Source organism: Leopardus geoffroyi, chromosome D2 (assembly GCF_018350155.1).
Source record: "Leopardus geoffroyi isolate Oge1 chromosome D2, O.geoffroyi_Oge1_pat1.0, whole genome shotgun sequence".
In the NCBI taxonomy this organism is placed as follows: domain Eukaryota; kingdom Metazoa; phylum Chordata; class Mammalia; order Carnivora; family Felidae; genus Leopardus; species Leopardus geoffroyi.
The window spans coordinates 43,692,311-43,714,041 of NC_059334.1; the positions used below are offsets into that span (position 1 = coordinate 43,692,311).

The 21,731-nt window shown below is 44.8% G+C and overlaps 1 long non-coding RNA gene across 1 annotated transcript in view; it reads left to right on the top strand.

The window, feature by feature from the left end:
• Positions 1–330: 330 nt before the first annotated feature.
• The window catches only part of LOC123576699, a 114,149-nt gene continuing 92,748 nt past the window's right edge, over positions 331–21,731 (top strand). Inside the window, exons 1-2 of the long non-coding RNA XR_006701548.1 lie at positions 331–361; positions 1,691–1,787. This is a non-coding gene — a long non-coding RNA (uncharacterized LOC123576699). The remainder of the gene's footprint in view (positions 362–1,690; positions 1,788–21,731) is intronic.

Sequence of the window (21,731 nt, forward strand, 5' to 3'; positions counted from 1 at the left end):
GGCTTTGAAAGAGTGGACCTACGCCGGCCGATTCCATCTTGTTCTGTGTCCTCCACCTTGAGTGACTATGTCCCTGACTTGGCCCCTTTCCGGGGAAAATCGCAGAAACCTCAGACCACGCCTCCTCCCCTTGAGTAACCTCCCACTCACCCATTCAAACTTCCCCGATCAAAACACGCCCTGCGACCTGCGTAACAGGACTCTGACCCTTCCCCAGCCAATCGGCGGAGGCCACGACCCTTCCCCAGCCAATCGGCTGAGGTCACAGCCATTACCTCACCAACTGCCCCTAGACCCTATAAAACCTTTGTGCTTTTAAAACTCACTCTCTCCCTGGCATCTCACAGCTTCCTGGGTGCAGGTAGGGGACTGAGCTCGAGCTAGCTCGAATAAAGGCTCTTTGCTTTTGCATTGGACTTGGCTCCCTGGTGGTCTTTGGGGATCACGAATTCTGGGCATAACAACTTTTGACAATTTATTATATGTCTGGATTTGGCTCTCTTTGTGTTTAACTTGTAGCTTGTTGAACTGCTTGCATGTGTAAACCAATGCTTTGCATTGTGGGGTGTGGATCCTACTTTGAGTAGGAATGCATAGCTCAGGGGTGCTGGGTGGCTCAGTCAGTTAAGCCTCCGACTCTTGGTTTATGCTCAGATCTTGATCTCACAGTTTTCACAAGTTTAATTAAGCCCTGCATTGGGCTGTGCACTGGCAGTGAGGAGCCTGCTTGGGATTCTCTCTCCCCCTCTCTCTGTGTGCCTGCCCCACTCACGCTGTCTGACTTTCTCAAAACAAATAAATAAACTTAAAAAGAAAAAAAAAAGAATGCATAGCTGTGTGTTGTTCAAATCTTCTAACCAGTGATGTTTTCTTAGAAAACTTGCTTTTTGTTTATTCCTTCCTTTCTTCCCTTCCTCCACTTTTCTCACTTTCAATGGCCTTTTTCCCTTAAAATTTTATTTTGAAATGTTTTGGGTATTCACAAGTAACACAAAAAGGTTCAAAACAGCTATGTGGGTCTATCCCTGCTTAAACAGTATAATTTGGTGGAAGATACTTGTGAGTTTTTCTTTGTCTTAGTTTCTATCCTGCAGAATATTTAGATTTAGTTTTATCTAGACTGTATTTTTCCCCCACCCTCCTTAAATTTCAAATGAATGTGCTTCATTGGCTTGTTGGATCTGGGAAGGGCGTTGTCTTCCCAAAGCCCATTGTCTGAACATTTCAATTCAGGTCTGAAGGAGGAGGTCAAAGAGGATGGGGCCTCCAGTTGACCCATGAGCTGTCTCCTCCCCCCCACCTCCCCTCCATCCTTGGTTTGTACTATTCATCGTTTCCCTGGTGGGAGCTGTTTCAGAGACATAGTTGGAGAGAGTAAGGTGTTAAGACTGATTGTAAAGTACACGTGTCTGAATGCAGTGAAGGCTTCCACATAAACTTTAAGATTTTGGGGGCCAGTGCAGAGATCTATTTGTCCAGTGACCACCAAGCAAGCCTCGTAAGTAAGTTCCTTTGCTTATTCAACCTGCCACCTACCAACCTGGAGTGACCTGTCTCTTCACTCTTTCCTTGCCCTCGGTGTACGAGGCTCAGTTTGGGAACCCACAAGGTCTCTACAAAACTGAATCTGGTCCACTGTGCCATCTAGACACCCAGTCATTCATTTCCCACTGCCTGATTTCTTTTTCAGGGAAGACTGTGCATGAAAGGCAGAGATACAACTTACAGCACTGCCTCGTGGCCTCTGTGACTGAATCAGATGTTGAATCACTGCGGAAATACCCCAGGTTTGTTTTCCCTATTCATGGAAATCAGAGGACTGGAAAGTAAGGGGTGATACCGGGTCTTTGCAAGTTTGACTCGTCCTCTTGCAGAGATTATCCAGAGTGTCCTGTTTTTTTGAGTGAGTAAACGCCAGTCCAGCCAACACGAGCTTTAGTAGGACCTGCCCACATTATGGCTCATATGATGTGGGTAGGTAAGAGTTGTGGTTAGGCATGATACCAGCAGTCTTGTATTAATATGGATATAATCTTTGAAAATGGCACTTAAGGAAGGGAGATTGGTATAAAAATGTGTGTTTAGCCTTTTCAAATAAATGGCATGCAGCCTGAGTGCACTAATTAGAAAATCCATTCATGTATCCCAGGGTTAAAAGGCCAGCTGCCCCACATGCTCATGCACAGAGAACACAGACATCATGGGCAGTAATGTGGTCACCCACTACGAGCCCCTGGGAGGATGGCTCTGAGGATTTCCCCTTTGTTGTCAGGTTCTTCAGCAGCTCCTCTAGCGTTGTGCTTTGTGGATTATTTTTCCCCACCTCACTTTTGTGTCTTGCTTCTGTTCTGGTGGTTGTGCCTTGTAGTTCTCAGGGCTGACACTTCTCTGTTTCCATGGCCCGGTTTCTGTTGTCAAATTCAGCTCCTTCCTTTGGAGCTTTTATAGGGTTCCTCTGCCACCCTATTCCTGGGCTCAATTGAGACTCCAAAGCTTTGTCAAGGGAAAGAAATAGCCTGAGGATACTGCACTTTGAATCTTGAGGCTCAGGAACAATGCCACTGGATAGAAGGCACTCAGGTCCGGCTCCCTCCACCACCAGCCTCTGGGCTCAGCTCTGGGAGTGTGAAGCCCACAGGTCAGAATCAGGGTCCCCGTGGGTGAAACTCACCTAACTCTAGGCATCTTGGGAGCTGCTCAAGTCACTCTGTCTGTGCATTCATCCTTTCCTCTATGGCTGTAAAATGAGATGCCTGGGTCAGCACCGTGCATCCTTTTTTTTTTTTTTTTTTTTTTAATTTTTAAATGTTTATTTATATCAGAGAGAGAGAGAGAGAGAGAGACAGAATGTGAGCAGAGGAGGTGCAGAGAGACAGGGAGACACAGATCCGAAGCAGGCCCCAGGCTCTGAGCTGTCAGCACAGAGCCTGATGCGGAGCTCGAACTCATGAACCGGGAGATCATGACCTGAGCCGAAGTCAGACGCTTAACTGACTAAGCCACCCAGGTGCCCCCTTGCATTGTTCTGAAGTCTCAGAGTGGCTTTGCTTAAAGTCAGCATTTTTTCAACGCTTGCCGGATTGCATAGCACTGAGGTCCTAAAAGCTTTTTGAGTGCCCGTTCTGTGCATTTAGCTTTACTTTGTAAACAGCAATGGCAGCTGAGTGTGCTTTAAGGACAAAGCAGCAGGAAATCTTTTGAGACCTGAGGCTCTTTTGAGTGCTGAGGTGGGTGTGGGCAGAGCCACCTCTGTGAGTGGAAGAGCCATCTTGTGCCCTGAGGCTTCTAGAGGCTGGGGCCCCTCAGACTTCTGGCGCACCTGCTGAATGCCCATGGCCCCAGACATTCCCCTTACCTCCCTGACTGGCATTCCCCTGGGGCTTAGCAGACATTCTGTACTTGCCACCCTCTTTTCTCGGGGTCCATCTGGGGCAGCAGCATGCATCAGGTACTTTCCTGGAATGTAAGGTCCCTGAGGGCAGTGCTCTTTGCCTGTCTTGTTCATTGTTGTATCCTCGAGCTCCTAGAAGGGTGCCGGGCACACAGTTGTTGGTCAGTAGTAAATAAATGGTCTGTTAGCTGTAGCAAACCGTTTACAATCTGATTCTCAGTTCCCATACAATGGCCATATTGTAGTGTTAGCATTGACTCAGTATTATTACTATTGTTACTGTAGTTAGTATTATTATGTGTTGAAATCTTCAAGAAGTGTCCAGCTTTGGATTCAGGCTGAATGTTACATTCAGAAGATTTGGAATTTCTTGAAATTACCATAAATGACAAGTGTATCTGTGTCCGAGAGCAGAGATCTCTATGTGGTGCTCAGTCCATTTGAATTGAAAATCTGAGGTCCACTTTGGTGCCCAAGCTCAAAACTTCTGTTCTCTCTCTTCTCACAGAAAACCAAGCGGGAGGCGGGCCTGGATAGGGCCTGGTAGAACCAAACTTAGGCCTAGGGAACAGTCTCAAAGTGGTGAATCCTGGGGGCAAGGAATGGCAGTGACCTGAGTATTCCTCTGGGTGTGGCTTTGGCCATGGCAGGTGTAGGCCTTGGAGACCAGGAGCTGGTGGAGCTGGCTTTTAGGAATAGGCTGTTCTTGCAGAAAATGGGATTGATAAAAGAAGTACTGGGGGTGGGGAGAGGGAGAGAGAGCACTTGGCATTTGTAAGCAAGTTTTCTAATTATTGAATTTGGAGGGCAGGGCTTGGGCCTGCCATTAGAGGAGAGGCCTGGGAGAACATGGCCTCGGGCTGATAGAGGCTCATTGCCCTAGGAGACAAGTGAGGGAATGTCTGAAGTTGGGGAAAGTAAGGAGATAAGGAAGACGCAAGATGCCTCAAATCAAGGTCCTGGCATGGATTAGCACTGTTGCTTCTTGGAGCAGAGGCCATTGTCTATATGGTGAACATGACTGGGAAGATGACCAGTGAAGGATTGAGAACAAAGATCCTTGTGTGCTGACTTGGAGAGCCTCAGGGAGACACAAGGGCACAATAGCAGAGCAGGAGAAAGGCAGAGGTAGCAGGGAGGTGGTTCTGTCTTCTCCAAAGCTGCCTGGCATTCTTAGCAGGCTCTGGGCCCAAGACTGGGGTCATGGAGATGCAGAAAGGGGTTGTGAACAGCCGGAGTCAGAGGGAGCTCAGTCTTGTATCAGCTGAAAAGTCACTAGTGTGGACCTTGGGTTAGTTAAGGGAGTCCTCTGGGCTTTACTCTTCTATTTATATGGTGGGTTCAATTCTCGGTAGCTTGCAACGTTGTGGTCATTAAAGGGGATGATGCTCACTGTGACAGGTACCTAGCACATGCTCTGTGAATACACCCAGCATACGCTCTGTATCTTCTTCCTGAGCTGATATTCTAGCCCTGACTAGGCCAGCTGGTGTCTGATCTAGACTCCAGTGCTAGTGGTAGCCAGATATGCTGGGCTAATTTTGGGAAGGTAGGAGACAGGAGTCTTGAAGGGGCACAGTTGTCCAGCCATCAGAAAGTCATATGTTGATCCAAGACTGCCAGCTTAATCTCAGAAATCTCCCTGTCAGAGGCCTATAGCTGTTGATGCCCCTTCTACTCTGATCAGGGACCAGGTGGGGCAGACCCTGAGACCTCCAATGGGGAAGACACTGGGAACCCTGACTCCAGGAGGCTTAACCCAGGGCTCACCCTATCCAGCTCATGCTGTCAGGCCCACTTTCTATCTGTAACACTGCCTGGCTTGTTGGCGGGTAGATTGCTCATAACATGGCTGTGGTGCAAGGATGAGGCAGCCGTGGGGGGTGGGGGTGGGTTATGGCCACATCCTGCAAATGGAAGTGCTCTGCTGAGTGTGGGGAGAGCTCGGGAACACCAGGTGGTGCTGGCAATGCCCCCCCCCCCCCGCCCTCCACCCCTGGACTGCGCTCATGCCTGAGCAAGTTTCCTAGGCCCAGGCCTCTGCTCACGAGTGGTTCTGTCTCAGTCCTGCTCTTCCTCCGGGATCTGTGCACCATGTCTTTGGCCATGGGCTGCTGGGCCAGACAGTTAAGAGTATCCTGGAAGTCCTATGCCCCACCAACCAGGGGGCCCAGAGCATGTCTGAACTTTGCTCACCCAGGACCCTGAATGACCACAGGCTTCCCTCAGTGACTCTGCTTCCCTAGGTATTTCTGGGAGCCCAAGAATTGCTTCTTGTGGGTTTAGCAATAAATCCCCCAGGTTCTTCTTGGGCCTCCAATGGATGCGTCTGTGTTTGAGGGAGGGGCTCACTGCTGCACCTGCACCTCTCAGGGAGAAACTACTCCTTTTATGAGCGGTCTGGCTGAGCCAGAACCTCTCTGTGGTCCTGACAGGCTGTGAGCAGCATCTTGTCCCTGCACGGATGAGGAAATAGGAGATGGCCTTCTCCACAGGCTGTGCTCAACCTTTCAGTGGTCCTGGGGCAACCTTGCTTGTACTTGGAGTCTCCTCGCATCTCTTATTGTTGGAGTCTAATTTTGTCGCCTTTTGTTCCTAAGCCTTTTCACCCCCAGGACATGAGCCAGGGTGTGCTCAGCCTTGACTGTCTTTCTTTTTACAGAGGGGTTGCTGCACACACTCTCTCTGCCTTTAGCCCCAGTTCAGAATCCCCCCTTAAAGCAATCCATCCATCCATCTCTTCATTCATTCATTCATTCATTCAATAGATGTATTTATTGAATTCTGGATATGTATTGTTCTTTGTACTAGAGACACAGAGTGGTGAAAAACACTGATGTCCTTTGGGGCGGGCACCTGGGTGGCTCAGTCAGTTAAGCTTCTGACTCTTGATTTTGGCTCAGGTCGTGATCTCATGGTCATGAGATCAAGCCCTGTGTCATGCTCAGCACTGAATGTAGAGCCTGCTTAAGATTCTCTCTCTCCCTCTCCCCTGCCCCTTTCCCCAGCTGGAGTGCTCTCTCTCTCTCTCTCTCTCTCTCTCTCTCAACAAAACAACAAAACAAAACAAAACACTGAAGTCCCTCCCCTTAAGGAGCTTATGTTCTGGTGGGAAATTCAGGACATCAACTTACCAGAAATGTCTGAGTCCCTTCTCTGTTCCGTGAGCTCGAAAGCGAACTCATCACAGCTATGCTTCCCTGTGCTCTCTACGTCCTATGACATACTCTCCAGATCTGCAACAAAAGACGGTTCACTGTATCACCACTCAGGTAGCCAGGGGACACCAGAGACATCCTGGGACCCAACAGTGTAAGTCAGTCTATAACAAAGAAGAGGCTGGGGACATCTGGGTGGCTCAGTTGGTTAAGCATCTGACTCTTGACTTTGGCTCAGGTCATGATCTCGAGGTTTGTGAGTTCAAGCCCTGCATGTTGCTCTGCCCTGACAGTGTGGAACCTGCTTAGGATTCTGTCTGTCTCTCTGCCCCTCTCCCGCCTACTCTCTATCTCTCACTCTCAAAATTTAAAGAAAATACCAAAAAAAAAAATAAATAAATAAAGAAGAGACTAGATGAATGAAATAGAGTTCAGTCCATAAGCAATCAAAGACAGGAACATTGTTGGGGAGAATGAGGCCATCTCAGAGCTATGGAGACTTGGGTTCCTTTTCTGCAGAGTGAGGCAGCTCCCCTGGGCTGGGGAATGGTCATGGAATGGCAGAACCACACTAGTCAGTCAGAGAGGTTTTCCCACTGCATTTCATTTCGTCTGCTTCTTCATTTCCATTAGCCTTGGATTCCAGTCTCTGTGGGACACTAGGAGAGTGTCTGTCTTTGCTGCATCCTTGGAAAAAATTGAAGTTATCTTTTCTCAAAGTCTACATTCTCTGGACAGCCCTGGAAAACAACTCTGAGCAACTGCGGAAAAACAGGAGAAACCCAAAATGCAAAGAAGGGTCAATTGGTTTCCAGATGTTCACTCATTTCATCTGATAAGTGTTAACTGAGCGCATACTCTGGGCCTGGTCTTATGGGTGAGTGGGAGCTCAGGGTTAGGATACACTAACATGTGGAAGTGAAGTGTAGACAGCAGGAGCATGGTGTAGATGAGTGGAAAAGCCTTCAGGATGGGGGGTGGAGGTTTGGCGAAGACCTGGAGGAGGAGTGAGGATGATGAACAGGACCCAAGTAGGGAGTGAGTAGGAGATGCCTTTCAGAAGTGGAAATGACACCAGGGAAGGCTCAGCCATAGGACTTGATATTTCTGGGAGCTGGGAAGACCTGTCTTCACATATGGATGCAGAGGAGAGAGGCGGTGGGACAGGAAATTTGGGGCTACATTGGAGTGGACCTTGTATGCCATGGGAAGGAATTTGCATTTTGTGTTTAGCTACCATGTCCATTTCTTCCCACCTTCTCTGAGCCTCAACTCTTCTTCTAGTCAAAGTGATTTCCAGCCCCAGAAGTTCTGATGAGGAGCTTTCGTGTCCCCTTATGTCTCAGACTTGAGTTCTATTCCATTATCACTGTCTTCTCTATTAGACAATGGCCCACAGACCTGGGGCTCTTCCTTGATGGCAGTGAGGCATTGCAGGTGAATGTGCATTTTGTGAATCTGGCTGACCTGGGCTGTGATCCTTCCTCTGCCCCTCATTAGCTGCATGACTATCAGCAGGTGACTTCACTGCTACAGCCTCAGTGCTCTCATCTTTAAAATGGGGGAAATTAGCACCTGCCCACCACATGTAATCACTGGCAATGTGTATCTGAGTATGCCTGGCATATGGAAACACTTTAACTCCCTGGGCTCCCTTAGTCTAGTTGGTGTGAAATCTACAACTGACTGACCTTGAACTCTGCGTTCATGTCTCCCTCCTCCCCGCACACCCTCCTCCCCCCTGCCCCCCCCACCCCCACCCCGGCTGCTATGTTGGCCAGGGGCCCAATAGTAAGGTGTAGCTCAAACAGGGAAATCATCTAGAAACTGAATCCACAGAGGAAAAATAATACAAATATCTAAGTGCCGTGTATGCAATATAAATTTATAAGGTATATTGCACATTTTAGGAATATATCGCCACACTATATATTCTAAATGTCACATAATGGGCTCCGTTTTCTGATACCTCAAATACATCTTCCAGACTGTCAACTATATTTTAAAAATGAGTATCTTTTTAATGGCCCATGGTGGGTAACCTCTGCAGAATAGGAGAAAATTCATTATTTCTCCTGGTGTTAAGTGACTTGTACATCCAAAGGTGGCCAGGGAGAGCGAAAAAAGATAGTTCTTTTCACGTTGGTGCTTAGGAGGGGTTCGGGAGGTGAGAGGCACTCACAGGCACTGTATAAATGGCCTGGATGGGAGATAGAGACTATGCTAAATAATAGGAAGGAGGAGGAGGGAGGATGGGCAGCTCTGTTGAGCCAGATGAATAGCTTGGGCAGTGAAATACTGGCCAGCACGAGCCCAAGATGCTGCTTAAAATTCCAGCTCCACGGCACCTCTGAGGAGGGAAAGGAAGGGATTTGTTGTCACCGCTATGATGGGAAGGGAGGACGGAGGACAGGAGTGAAACTATATTGAGCACCAGCTGCAGGACAGACACTTTATCTAGGTTATCTTATTTAATCCTTCCCAGATTCTTGCTGCGGGTGTTGGTGGTGGCATTTTTATCTCAATTTTGCTGACAAAGAAACAGGCTTGGAGCTAAGGAATGTGCTCAAGGTCAGACTGCCTGGGCCTGGAACTCAGGTTGGTAGGACTGCAAATTCCATTCCACTGGTAGAGGAGCAAGGTTGGTCCTTCTTGCATTTGCTGAGGGCTGGCCTTCTGGCTATGCTGCCCTGAATTTTCTCTCGGAGCCTGTGGCCGAATGATCTTCAAGAGCTCCTGCCCCTGCCAGTCATTAATCATCATCATCTGCCTCGGCAGAAGCAGCTCATCCAAGGTAGGGTTTCCTAAACACATCCAGAGAGAAATGCAAAGATCCACCCCCGTGTCTTTTTCTCTTTGGCAAAGTCTGTTCTGTGCCCAAATAACATAGCACTGTCAATCGAAGACGAAGAGGGGAGGGTGCAGAAGGCAGGGGGCCCTGACTGACGCACTGTCGAAATGATTCTGCTTGATTAGGAGGCCTTCACTTGGTCTCATCCTAAATGAAACGTGGGATACCCCTCCTGACAAGAAGCTGTGGGCCTGGGAAGGTGGAGCCCACAGAGGCAGTGGAGTGTCTCTAACCCCATGATGATCTCATGGGGAAGACTGACTGGGCTGGGTGGCAGAGCAGTGTCCTGACTCTGGCCCTTCAAGGAGAAGACCGAAAAGTCTGAGGTTGGTTATCGGTGAAGTAGGACCACGCGATTAATGGGAGTTGAGATGTGGAAGGAGGGGAAGGAAGACTTGAAGCAGACAAAGGGAAGGGGACAGGATGGATTTTGAAGCTGCAATGTTGGAGCTCCTGCCATATATATATATATATATATATATATATATATATATATATATATCTCCAAGTTAGTTAGCATGTAGTGCAACAGTGGTTTCAGGAGTAGATACCCTAATGCCCATTACTCATTTAGCTCATCTCCCTTCCCACAACCCCTCTAGCAACCCCCTGTTTGTTCTCCATATTGAAAAGTCTATTATGGTTTTCCCCTCTCCCTGTTTTTATATTATTTTTGCTTCCCTTCCCTTATGTTCATCTATTTTCTATGTTAAATTTCTCATATGCATGAAATCACATGATATTTGTCTTTCTCTGACTAACTGATTTTATTTAGCATAATACCCTCTAGTTCCATCCATGTAGTTGCAAATGGCAAGATTTCATTGTTTCCTATTGCTGAGTAATACTCCCTTGTATATCTATACCACATCTTTATCCATTAATCTGTTGATGGACATTTGGGCTCTTTCCATACTTTGGCTATTGTCAATAGCACTTCTATAAATATTGGGGTGCGTGTGCCCCTTTGAAACAGCACACCCGTATCCCTTGGATAAATACCTAGTAGTGCAATTGCTGGGTCGTAGGATAGTTCTGTTTTTAATTTTTTGAGGAACCTCCATACTGTTTTCCAGAGTGACTGCACCAGTTTGCATTCCCATCAACTGTGCAAAAGAGATCCACTTTCTCCGCATCCTCGCCAATATCTGTTGTTGCCTGCGTAATTAATGTTAGCCATTCTGACAGGTGTGAGGTGGTATCTCATTGTGGTTTTGATTTGTATTTCCCTGATGATGAGTGATGTTGAGCATTTTTTCATGTGTCGATTGGCCATCTGGATGTCCTTGCAAAAGTGTATTCATGTCTCTTGCCCATTTCTTCATGGATTATTGTTGAGTTTGATAAGTTCTTTATAGATTTTGGATACTAACCCTTTATCTGACATGTCATTTGTAAATATCTTCTCCCATTCTGTTGGTTGCCTTTTAGTTTTGCTGATTGTTTCTGTGCAGAAGCTTTTTATCTTGATGAGGTCCCAGTAGTTATTTTTGCTTTTGTTTCCCTTGCCTCCTGAGACATGAGTAAGAAGTTGCTGCAGCCATAGTCAAAGAGGGTTGCTTGCTTTCTCCTCTAGGATTTTGATGGCTTCCTGTCTTACATTTAGGTCTTTCATCTATTTTGAGTTTATTTTTGTGTATGGTGCAAGAAAGTGGTCCAGGTTCATTTTTCTGCATGTCGCTGTCCAGTTTTCCCAGCACCATTTGCTAAAGAGACTGTCTTTATTCCATTGGATATTCTTTCCTGCTTTGTCAAAGGTTAGTTGGCCATACATTTGTGGGTCCATTTCTGGGTCTGTATTCTGTTCCATTGATCTGAGCGTTTGTTCTTGTGCCAGTACCATACTGTCTTGGTGATTACAGCTTTGTAATACAGTTTGAATTCTGGGATTATGATGCCTCCAGCTTTGGTTTTCTTTTTCAGGGTTGCTTTGGCTATTCAGGGTCTTTTCTGTTTCCATACACATTTTAGGATTGTTTGTTCTATCTCTGTGAAGAATGCTGGTGTTATTTTGATAGGGATAGCCCTCCTGCTCTTGTTAGTACAGTGTGCTTTTGCTGGCAGAGATCAGGGTTCCCGTCTGTGGCAGGGTCCACAGTCTCAGTAGGCTTTTCAATGGGGAAGATCTGACAGGCCTATTTCCTCAATGGCTTTCAAAGTCTGAAACCCACTCCCCTGTATCCATCCACCATCACATCTTGCTTCTGTAGGCAGATAGGCTCCTGAGACAATCCAGACCTGAGCCAGGTAGGATAGAGGATTTTCGTCCCTTGGGCCTCATCCCTGGGTCTCATTTAGTGTGGTTCCAGCTGTGCTCTTAGTCCCAGACCCTTTCAGGACTCTGGTCAGGTTACGGTTGGATCCTGTCTTCCTCTCAGGCCTCCATCCTTTCCTTGGCAAGGCTCTTTGTGCACGACATCCACACCTCAGGGCTGGGGCTCTGCCCCCAGCTCCCCCTTCTCCACCGGGCTGGCTGTCAGCTTCAGAGGCCTTTGGGGGATCTTTTTCTCCTACCTCTCTGGCCAGCTCTGCCCTCCATCTGCTCTCCCCACCCCTAGGCCAGGTCCATAGCTTGAGGACTCAGGTTCAATATGTCAGTAGGGGCTGATATGCTGGTTGTTAATGCTGGGGTCTGTTCAGAATGGTCACTGCTCATCCTGCACGAGATAGGAACTATTATAAATATTACAATCTTCCATGTCCAGATAAGACACTACTCACCTGCTGTTGAGGGACAGGATAAAACCCAGCCTATCATAATCATAATCATGAATATTTATTGAGTGCTCCTGAGTGCCCAGCACTTTTCTCTGAGAACTTTCCATCATTTAACTTATTTAAGCCTCAAAACAGTCCTCTTGGGTAGGACTATGATGATCCCAATTTACAGATTAGAAAACTGCCCCAAATGAGAGGCAGTCATTCAAACCCTTGCAATCTTACTTCAAAGCAAACATTTTCAAGGCATCTGGGTGACTCAGTTAAGTGTCTGACTTCAGCTCAGGTCACGATCTCATGGTTGGTGGGTTTGAATCCCACGTCAGGCTCTGTACTAACACCCCAGAGCCGGGAGCCTCCTTCAGATTCTGTGTCTCCTTCTCTCTCTGCCCCTCCCCTACTTGCACGCTCGCTCTCTCTCTCTCAAAAATAAACATTAAAAAACCCCCAACGTTTTCAATTGCTCCATTACCCTGCACATCAGCCCCAAATGTCAGCAGGACCATGGGATAGAACATTTAGGATTCTTAAAATTTGATTGGAAATCTAGACCCAGAGCAGCCTTTTTAAAAATATTTTGTTTTATTTTATTTTATTTTATTTTATTTTATTTTATTTTATTTTAATGTTTATTTATTTTTGAGAGAGGGAGAGACAGTGCAACCTGGTGAGGGGCAGAGAGAGGGAGACACAGAATCTGAAGCAGGCTCCAGGCTCTGAGCTGTCTGCACAGCGCCTAACACACGGCTCAAACTCCCGAACCATGAGATCTTGACCTGAGCCGAAGCTGGACGCTCAACCAACTGAGCCACCCAGGTGCCCCACAGAGCAGCCTTTTAAAGGCAAAGAGGTGTGTAGTCTAACACAGGCTTTGGAGAGAGACACGCTTACATTGGAATCACTGGCTTTGTGACTTGTTCAAATTGCTGTACTTTGAGCCTCAGGTTACTAATCTGTAAAATGGACTTAATAATTGCTTCTTTGCAGGGTTGTGTGTGTATGGTCAAGTGCAATAATAAACACTGAGCACAGCACCTTGAATGTCCTCATGAAGGCTTGACGAGCTATATTTTCGGATGCACGGGAATCCTCCTTGGTGAGACAGGCTTTGCGGCAAGTTGTTATCCCAGGCTGCTTTTGCTTCTGCTTCAGGCAACTGTGGGCAAATGCCACAGAAATGTCTCTCCTTGTTAATCACAGTAATTACCTAGTGGCTGTGTCAGAGGACTCAGGAAAGCATCATTACCAAGAGCTTCTTCTGTACAGCCCCTTGGACAAAACTCTGGCTTCCTGCGGCAACCTCTGCCTTTTCCCAGCCAGCTGGACAACAATCCAAGTGCTGGAGGGTGAGGAAGAAGCAGGATCAGGCCTGTTCCCAAGGGTGTCCCAGGCAGGGTGAGACAGCACCGTGCAGTTCGTGGTGGGTTGTTACGTGAAAAGTCCTCCTGTGAATTACACCTTCCTGAATCTATGCCCTTGTATAGACCCTCTCACATTGACTCAGGGCCAGGTCATCACTTGGCTTTGCCCAATGGGACACCGACAGATGTGATGTGAACATAGCCTTGATCAGTCCCGGTATACACCGGGACTTGCGTATAGGCTTGTGAAGCCAGCTCGCCGCGTGGAGAGGGAAATGAGTGCCCAACGCACAGCCCACGCTCATCAGACACGTGAGTGAGCCTTCAGATGCAAACCAGGTCGCAGCTGACCTGCCATGACCACCAATGCATGGAGCTCTCCTCCCTAGAAGTAAAGAAGTACTGAGGGTTCTGTCCTGTGACCCCCAAGGACCTGGCTGTTGAACATACTTTCTCCTCCTTCTGTGACCCAAAAGATAGGATTCCTTTTAACCTAATTTTTGTGGGGTGTCCCTGCCATGACTACTCTGCAGGTAGCAGAGCATGGTTTGCAAACCAGCCACATCTGTGCCATAGCCTGCTACTTTGAATGTGGTATTGTTAAAGTATGGCATCAGGATGGTCCCATACACCCTTCATTTCCCTGTACCGCAGGCTCCATTGAGCACAAAATTCATACCTGCCCAGTTATTCTCACTTCTATGCACAGAATAAGTTCTGTGCATTTACATACACTTTTAAAAGCACATACCCCGGGCCCTGCCCAGCTTTGCAGCAGCTCATTTTCTATGTATGTCAAAGATAGTACTTGCACTTGAAATTAGGTCCCCCCATTCATTCCCAGACTGTAGAGGCAGACCCATTAAGAATGCACAGCTAGCCTGATGCTGCTGGCTGCAAAGGGTGTTAAATACTCACATACCACAGCTCCGCCAAGGAGCAGGGATAAATATGGCAGGCATGAAATGGGTCTAAATTGCTCCTGATGGCTCTATTCAATAATGTTGGTCTTTTCCTTACAGTGCTATATAACAATAGTCATTTTCAAAATGGGGTGCTGCAGTTGTTTTTAAGGAAGAATTGACAATTTTGACCTACAGGGTAGTAATTTGCAAAATGTTCTTTCTTTAAGCCATTCACTGGGAAATGCAGGAAGGCCCACAAAGTGCCGGACTTGAGGCAAAAACGGCTGTAACTAATGACAGCCCTAAGTGCGGAGAGAGAGCGTGGCAGTGCTGGTGACGCTCCAGAGTCAGAGCCGAGGCCAGGCAGAGGCAGAAACGAGAGTTTCATTACAGGCAATTGGGCTCAGAAGTCCCTGAATAAACCTTTTTTTTTTTTTTACTTCACTTTGCCAGCACATTTTACATTGTTGGTGCTGCACTTTACAGCCCTGAAATGGGATTCGATCCGGGGAAGTAACTGCATTAGACAAAGGGACCACTTATCAGACGTACCTGTTAAATGCTCCAAATCCACCAGAACATCTGGTGAGCATTTAGATTCTTTACAAAGATTCAGAAGAAATAGTCCAAGGAATCCTGTGTGGATTTGATTGCACTTGGAAGTTATAGGTACAAATGATCTGTTCTTTACTCTCTGGGCTTTGTTTTATGTGGGTCCCTAAGTTGTATATGCATGTGTATATTTTATGTTTACTCATGTGAGGCAGTCCTATCCTGTTTTTCTCTGTATTTGGAGGGACATTAATTTCAGAGTTTCTCTCTGTATTTCTCCACCTTTGCACACCAGTTCATGAAGGAGACAGACTGGTATGTCCCTGACTTAGTTGGTGGAAGGAGGGAATAAGGGAGACATTGTGTTATAGGGCCCAAAGCAGAAATGGCTTTTAATACATGGCACTTTGGGGCTTTGATTTTCATATATATATACATATATATATATATATGAAATCTATATCCTCTCTCTCTATATAGGGGAGATATCTATCATCTATCTATTTACCTCCATATACATACATACATATATATATATATATATACATACATAAACAGTATGTAACAGTAAATATAATAATATAATATAATATAATATAATATATTATAATATATAATATTAATATATTAATATATTATATACTGTAATATAATAAACAGTAAATATATATGTATGTGTATATATATATATATATATATATTTACTGTTTATTTAGTTTTGAGAGAGAGAGAGAGAGTGAGCAGGGGAGGGGCAGAGAGAGTCAGAGACAGAATCCAAAGGAGGCTCTAGGCTCTGAGCTGTCAGCAGAGAGCCTGATGTGAGGCTTGAACCCACAAGCCCTGATATCGTGACCTGAGCTGAGGTCGGTTGCTTAACCAGCTGAACCACCCAGGTGCCCTGAAGAAATATTGTTTAAGGCCTTTCAGGGCAACAGAAGGAGAGAAGGGGTGGTTTTTATTGCACCTCCCCCCTCCATACACCTGCCAAGAAAAGAGGTCAGAGGTCAGGACGGAAGTGGAAGGACTGGTGAGTGTAGGTCCCCCCACTGCCTAATGGCAGCTTTGGAGAGGTGGTAGGACCTTAGGGGAAATAGCTACAGGGTGTGTCCAGGAAGAATGACACACAATTCCCATTTGTTCAGGAATTCTCAGCCTTAGTAGAAGCTCCTGCAACCTGTCCTGTGCAAGGGAGGGAGTAGTACGGTCTCTTAAGGGCCCACTTAGGCCTTGAGCTGTGAAGACGTCAGTGGCAATCATGATGGGAGATGGAGGTCTTCCTGCTGTTTTACTAGCACTATTTATGGGTCCATTTGCTGTAAACTTGAGCAGGAAGGACACCCCAGTAAGGGATGAGGTTAAATTTTCTTTTCTCCTTAAATATTTTATTATTATATCAAAGCTAGATTTAAATAAATGTGAAGGCTGATTAATAGGATAAGGAAAGGCATTATTACTCCTAGCAGATGAAAGCATCCAGGCGGAGGTCAGGTGAACGAGGCCTTTGGTTCATTGTTCGGCTTCCAGATCTCTGAGGTTTTATGAAAGCACGTCTGGGGAAATCAGAGGGAGAGGCTATTCGGGGTCTCAGGAACACATGGGGTGTGGGGCTGGGGAGTAGTATGAGTAGTACACTGGGCATTAGCAGGAATATGCTCAGGAGGATCAAAGAAAGCTCATATGGCCAATGTCTAGCACTTAGGGTTAGGATAGAGAAGAACACTTTAGTGGGGGTGAAATTAGTGTTCTGATGAAAGAATGTCCTCATTTCATGGTCCTGTAGAGTAAAATATAAGAATCTGGGTTAGGCTTACCCCAACATTATCAACTCAAGAATATTTAAAAATTGATAACATCAGAAGGCGTATCAGTGCTGCTACCCTTTAACGTATCTTCCTCTTGAAGTACGTTGCTTTGGTCCAGACTGGTAGTTCTGTGCCTGGTGACAGCTGTCATCCTGTGCATCAATCAGGATGGGCTAAGTTGCTGTGGTAACAACCCTGAAAGTCAGTGGCTCAAAACAAAAACATTTATCTCTCTTTCACATTACACCCTCATTGCAGGTTGCCTGGAGGCTCTACTCTGTGTCATCCATACACAGAGGGAGGGAGGCTCTTTATTCATGATTCTTGGGAAGTGGGGTCCCTGTCCAAGGTCCTGTGCTTCAGAGGACTGCTTTCCTTGAAATTGTCTCTGTCTGTGTCCCTCTCTGCCAGGCTTGGCAGGGCACACCTAGTCTTGTGTGGGCTCCAGGTGCTGGAATTGCATATCTGGAAATTTTCTTTTTTTTCTCCTAAAGTTTATTTATTTTGAGAGCTAGAGAGAGCAGGGGAGGGGCAGAGGAAGAGATGGAGAGAGAGAGAATCCCAAGCAGGCTCTGCACTGCCAGTGTGGAGCCTCATGTGGGGCTCGAGCCCACGAACTGTGGGATCAGGAACTGAGCTGAATTCAAGAGGTGGATGCTTAACTGACTGAGCCACCCAGGTGCCCCCAGTACCTGGAAATTTTCTAAGTCTCCCTCCAGTGTCTAGGACTGGCTGGGACAGAACTGGTGGAACTATCTGCTGGTGTGCTCTGAAACTGGACCAGGACTCATGGTGGTTCTAGTCCCTGCTTCTACTTTTGGGGGTACTTGCCAGCCTTCTTTTAATGTAGAGTATGTGGAGTCAACCAGATTCCCCAAGGAGCCTCTCACCTCAGCCTTGCATGTATGGGGTTATCCTGGACTCACTGGTCAAGCTCAGGTTCCAAAGGAGTGGTCTGGAAAGCAGATTACTCTTGCTGGTTGCCATGTTATTCATTTTATGGGATTGTGTGAGATTGGCCCACCAAGTGGTGTCAGTAGGCTGATTTTTGGTGACCTTCACTTAGGTTAGATACAGAATGAATTCAGGGTCTGGACTACTGATAATCTACTTTTGACTGATGTGTTTGACCTGTGTGAGGGTCTGTGTGTCATGATGTATGTTCCAACTTCAGTGCTGCCTCTGATATATGGCAGCCAAGGGCAGCGGGGGGTGGTGACAAGGATCTTTTATACTGTGCGCCTCCCCATCCCTGGCTATCAGGTAGTCATGTCATCCCCTCTGCAGGCTTCATGACAAGTATCTGGTAGTCCCTGGGGTTGGCTGTACCTATATCCCCACTGAGGACTTTCAACACTATTGCTCTGCAATGGTAGAAGTTTTTCTTATCAATGCTTTACTGCCATGGTGATGTGCTCTCCCAGAGGGTGTTAAGTCATGCAGCATGAGGGGCAGAAATTCCTGGTGCAAACTGATGACTCTTTTCTCTCTACCCATTAGCCTCTTTCATACTTCTCTGTTGGATACCTCTTTTGGATATTTATTTATATGGAGGACAGATGTGTGGCCAACACTGATGGAGATCCCACATTAGGAATGCGGTAACTACTGCATCCTAAGGAATTCAAGAGAAGATATGGTTGGAAAAAGTGGTATTGTACTTTTACACTACAAAATACCAAGTAGTAAACTAAACATGACTAGAACATGAATGATCTCTCACATATACCTGTGCACTCTAGTTAAGACTTGTATTTGTGGTCACTGGGGCACCTGGGTGGCTCAATCTATTAAGTGTCTCACTCTTGGTTTCAGCTCGTCATGATCTCATGGTTCATGAGATTGAGCCCCAAGTTGAGCTCTGTGCTGACAGCACAGAGCCTGCTTGGGATTCTCTCTCTCTCTCTCTCTCTCTCTCTGCCCCTTCCCTACTTGTGCTTTCTCTCTCTCTAAAAGTAAATTTAAAAAAATTGAAAAAAAAGACTTGCATTTATGGTCGTTAACAATGAAGCACAATAATGATTTATAAGAAAATCAATGGAAGCCAGTATTCATGGATGATATAATAATAGATGATGTAAAGGCATAAGTAAGGATGTAATGAGGATTAAATAAATAGAATTAGGGAAATTTAGGAGCAAAAATATCTATCTTATTTCAATACAATCAGATTCCAAAGAGCCATGGCCACAGCCTTCTCAGTGATAAGAGTGTTGCTATCTTTGTGTGTGTATGTGTGTGTGTGTATGTGTGTGTGTATGCGTGTATGTGTGTGTGTCAGGAGACAATGAACTTAGCTAAAAATGGTGCATTTGACAATAAAGACCATGAAGAGATGCTTTCTGGGCCTTCACAAGTAGAGATGGTATGCTGATTGGACAACAAACACATAAGTGCCCGAGTGTCTAAATATTACCTTGAAATTATTACTACACTCATGACAATGAACATATCCATTACTCCAAGAAGTTTTCTTGGGCTACTTTGTAATCCTTCCTTCTGCTCTTTTCCAGCACCCACCCTCCCCAGACAACTACTAATATATATTTTTTTATCATTACAGGCTAGAGTGAATTATCTATAATTTTATGTAATAGAATCATATATTATATATAAGTCTTTATATAGACACAGGCCACTTTCAATTCTTTTAGGTAAATATCTAGGAATACAATGGCTGCTTTATTTGGTAGCTTTAGCTGCATTTCCAACTCTTGATTTCTTGTGTTTTCAGTTTCATTCAGTTCAAAATACATTCTAATTTACCTTTTGATCTATTCTTTGACCCATGGTTTCTTTAGAAATGTGCTACTTGGTTTCCAAATATTTAGTGATTTTATAGATATTGCTAATTTAATGCCACTATAATCAGAGAACATACTTTGTATGACTTAAATCCTTCAAAATTTACTGAAACTTGTTTTATTGCCTAGAATATGGTTATCTTAGTAAATGCTCTTACTTAAAAAGTAATCTGCATTGTTGGATGGACTATTCTATAAATGTTAACTAGGTCAAATTGGTTGCTATTGTTTGGTTTACTGTATCTTTACTGATTTTCTGTGCACTTCTCTCAATTTATTGAAAGACATGTGTTGAAATCTCTGAATAAAATTGTGATTTTGTTGTATTTTCCTTGCCCTTCTATCTCTATCAACTTTTGCTGCATTTATTATGAAATTTTGTTATTAGATGAATAAACTTTTAGGAGAATTACATCCTCTCAGTGCTCTTCTATCATTATGAAATCTAACATTGGTAATATTCTTTGCTTTGAAATCCTTTTGTATAGTGTTACCCTGGCATATTTTTTTTGATCCTTTCACTTTTAGCTTCTTTGTGAGTTTCTCAAAAGCAGCATATATTTGGTCTGGTTTTTAAAAATCCAGTTTGAGGGGTGTCTGGGTGGCTCAGTCAGTTAAACATCCAACTTCAGCTCAGGTCATGATTTCACAGTTTGTGTGTTAGAGCCCCCAACATATGTACCTGGAACCTACTTCAGATTCTGTGTCTCCCTCTCTCTGCCCCTCCTCCACTTGCTGGCTTTCTCTCTCTCTCTCTCTCGCTCTCAAAAATAAATAAACATTAAAGAAATTAATGGAATACTACTTGGCAATGAGAATGAAATCTGGCCATTGGTAGCAACATGGATGGAACTGGAGGGTATTATGCTAAGTGAAATAAGTTCGACAGAGAAAAACAGATACCATATGTTTTCACTCATATGTGGATCCTGAGAAACTTAACAGAAGACCATGGGGGAGGGGAAGGGGAAATAAAAGTTATAGAGAGGGAGGGAGGTAAGCCATAAGAGACTCTTAAATATGAGTACAAACTGAGGGTTGATGGGGGTGGGGGAGAGGGGAAAGTGGGTGATTGGCATTGAGGAGGACATCTGTTGGGATGAGCACTGGGTGTTGTATGGAAACCAATTTGGCAATAAATTATATTTAATAAAAAAATCAATTTGAACATTTCTGCATCTTATTGGATGGAGTATTAGATCATTTACATTTAGTGTGATTAGTGATATGATTGGGTATAAATTTGCCAATTTTCTATTTGCTTTCAATTTTCTCATCTGGTCTTTGTTTTTCTTACCTTATTTGTCTTCCTTTGAAAGAATTGAGTATATTTTAAAAATTCCTTCACTTCCTTTGTTATCTTATTAGCTCTATCTCTGTTGTGTTATTTAAGTGGTTACTTTTGTATTTATAGTATACATAACCTATAACATCCTACCTTCAAGTAGAATATTATACCATTTTATATATTGTATAAGAATCTTACAGCATTGTACTTTCATTTTTCTCCTTTCAGCATTTGCACTTTGTTGTCAAACATTTAAACATGTTTTAAAAAAACATGAAAAAAATTTTAAAGTTTCTTTTTATTTATTTTGAGAAAGAGAGCCAGTGGGGAGGAGTAGAGAGAGAGAGAGAGAGAGAGAATTCCAAGCAGGCTCTGCACTGTCAGCACAGAACCTGATGTGGGGCTCGAACTCAGAAACTGTGAGGTCATGACCTGAGCTGAAATCAAGAGTCTGATGCTTAGCCAACTGCACCACCCTGACCTATAAATGTTCTTAAGCTTTGTTCTGGGAAGCAGTTAAATTACTCAGGAAAAGTTTGGTACTTTTGATGCTTGCTTAATCAACAAAGACCATTCAGATCGAAGTTTGTGTAGGGCTAGTTGCCTCCACTACTTAGGTAATATTTGAGTACCTTTTTGATGTTCTATAAATTATAAGGTTAGTTGGCTTTTTTTGTTTTGATGTTGGAGCACATTCTTCAGTAGCGTATATAAACTATTTAAGAACTTATGTATCTTAAAAAGCCTTTTTCTTAAGAAGTCTTATATTTGATTGATAGTTTTTCTGCATATAAATTCTAGTATGAATTGGAAAGAAGTTCCTTTGGGGTCTAAAAGCATCATTCTTCTGCTTGTAGCTTCTACCATTGCTGCTCAGGATTCCAAATTCATCTGACTTCTC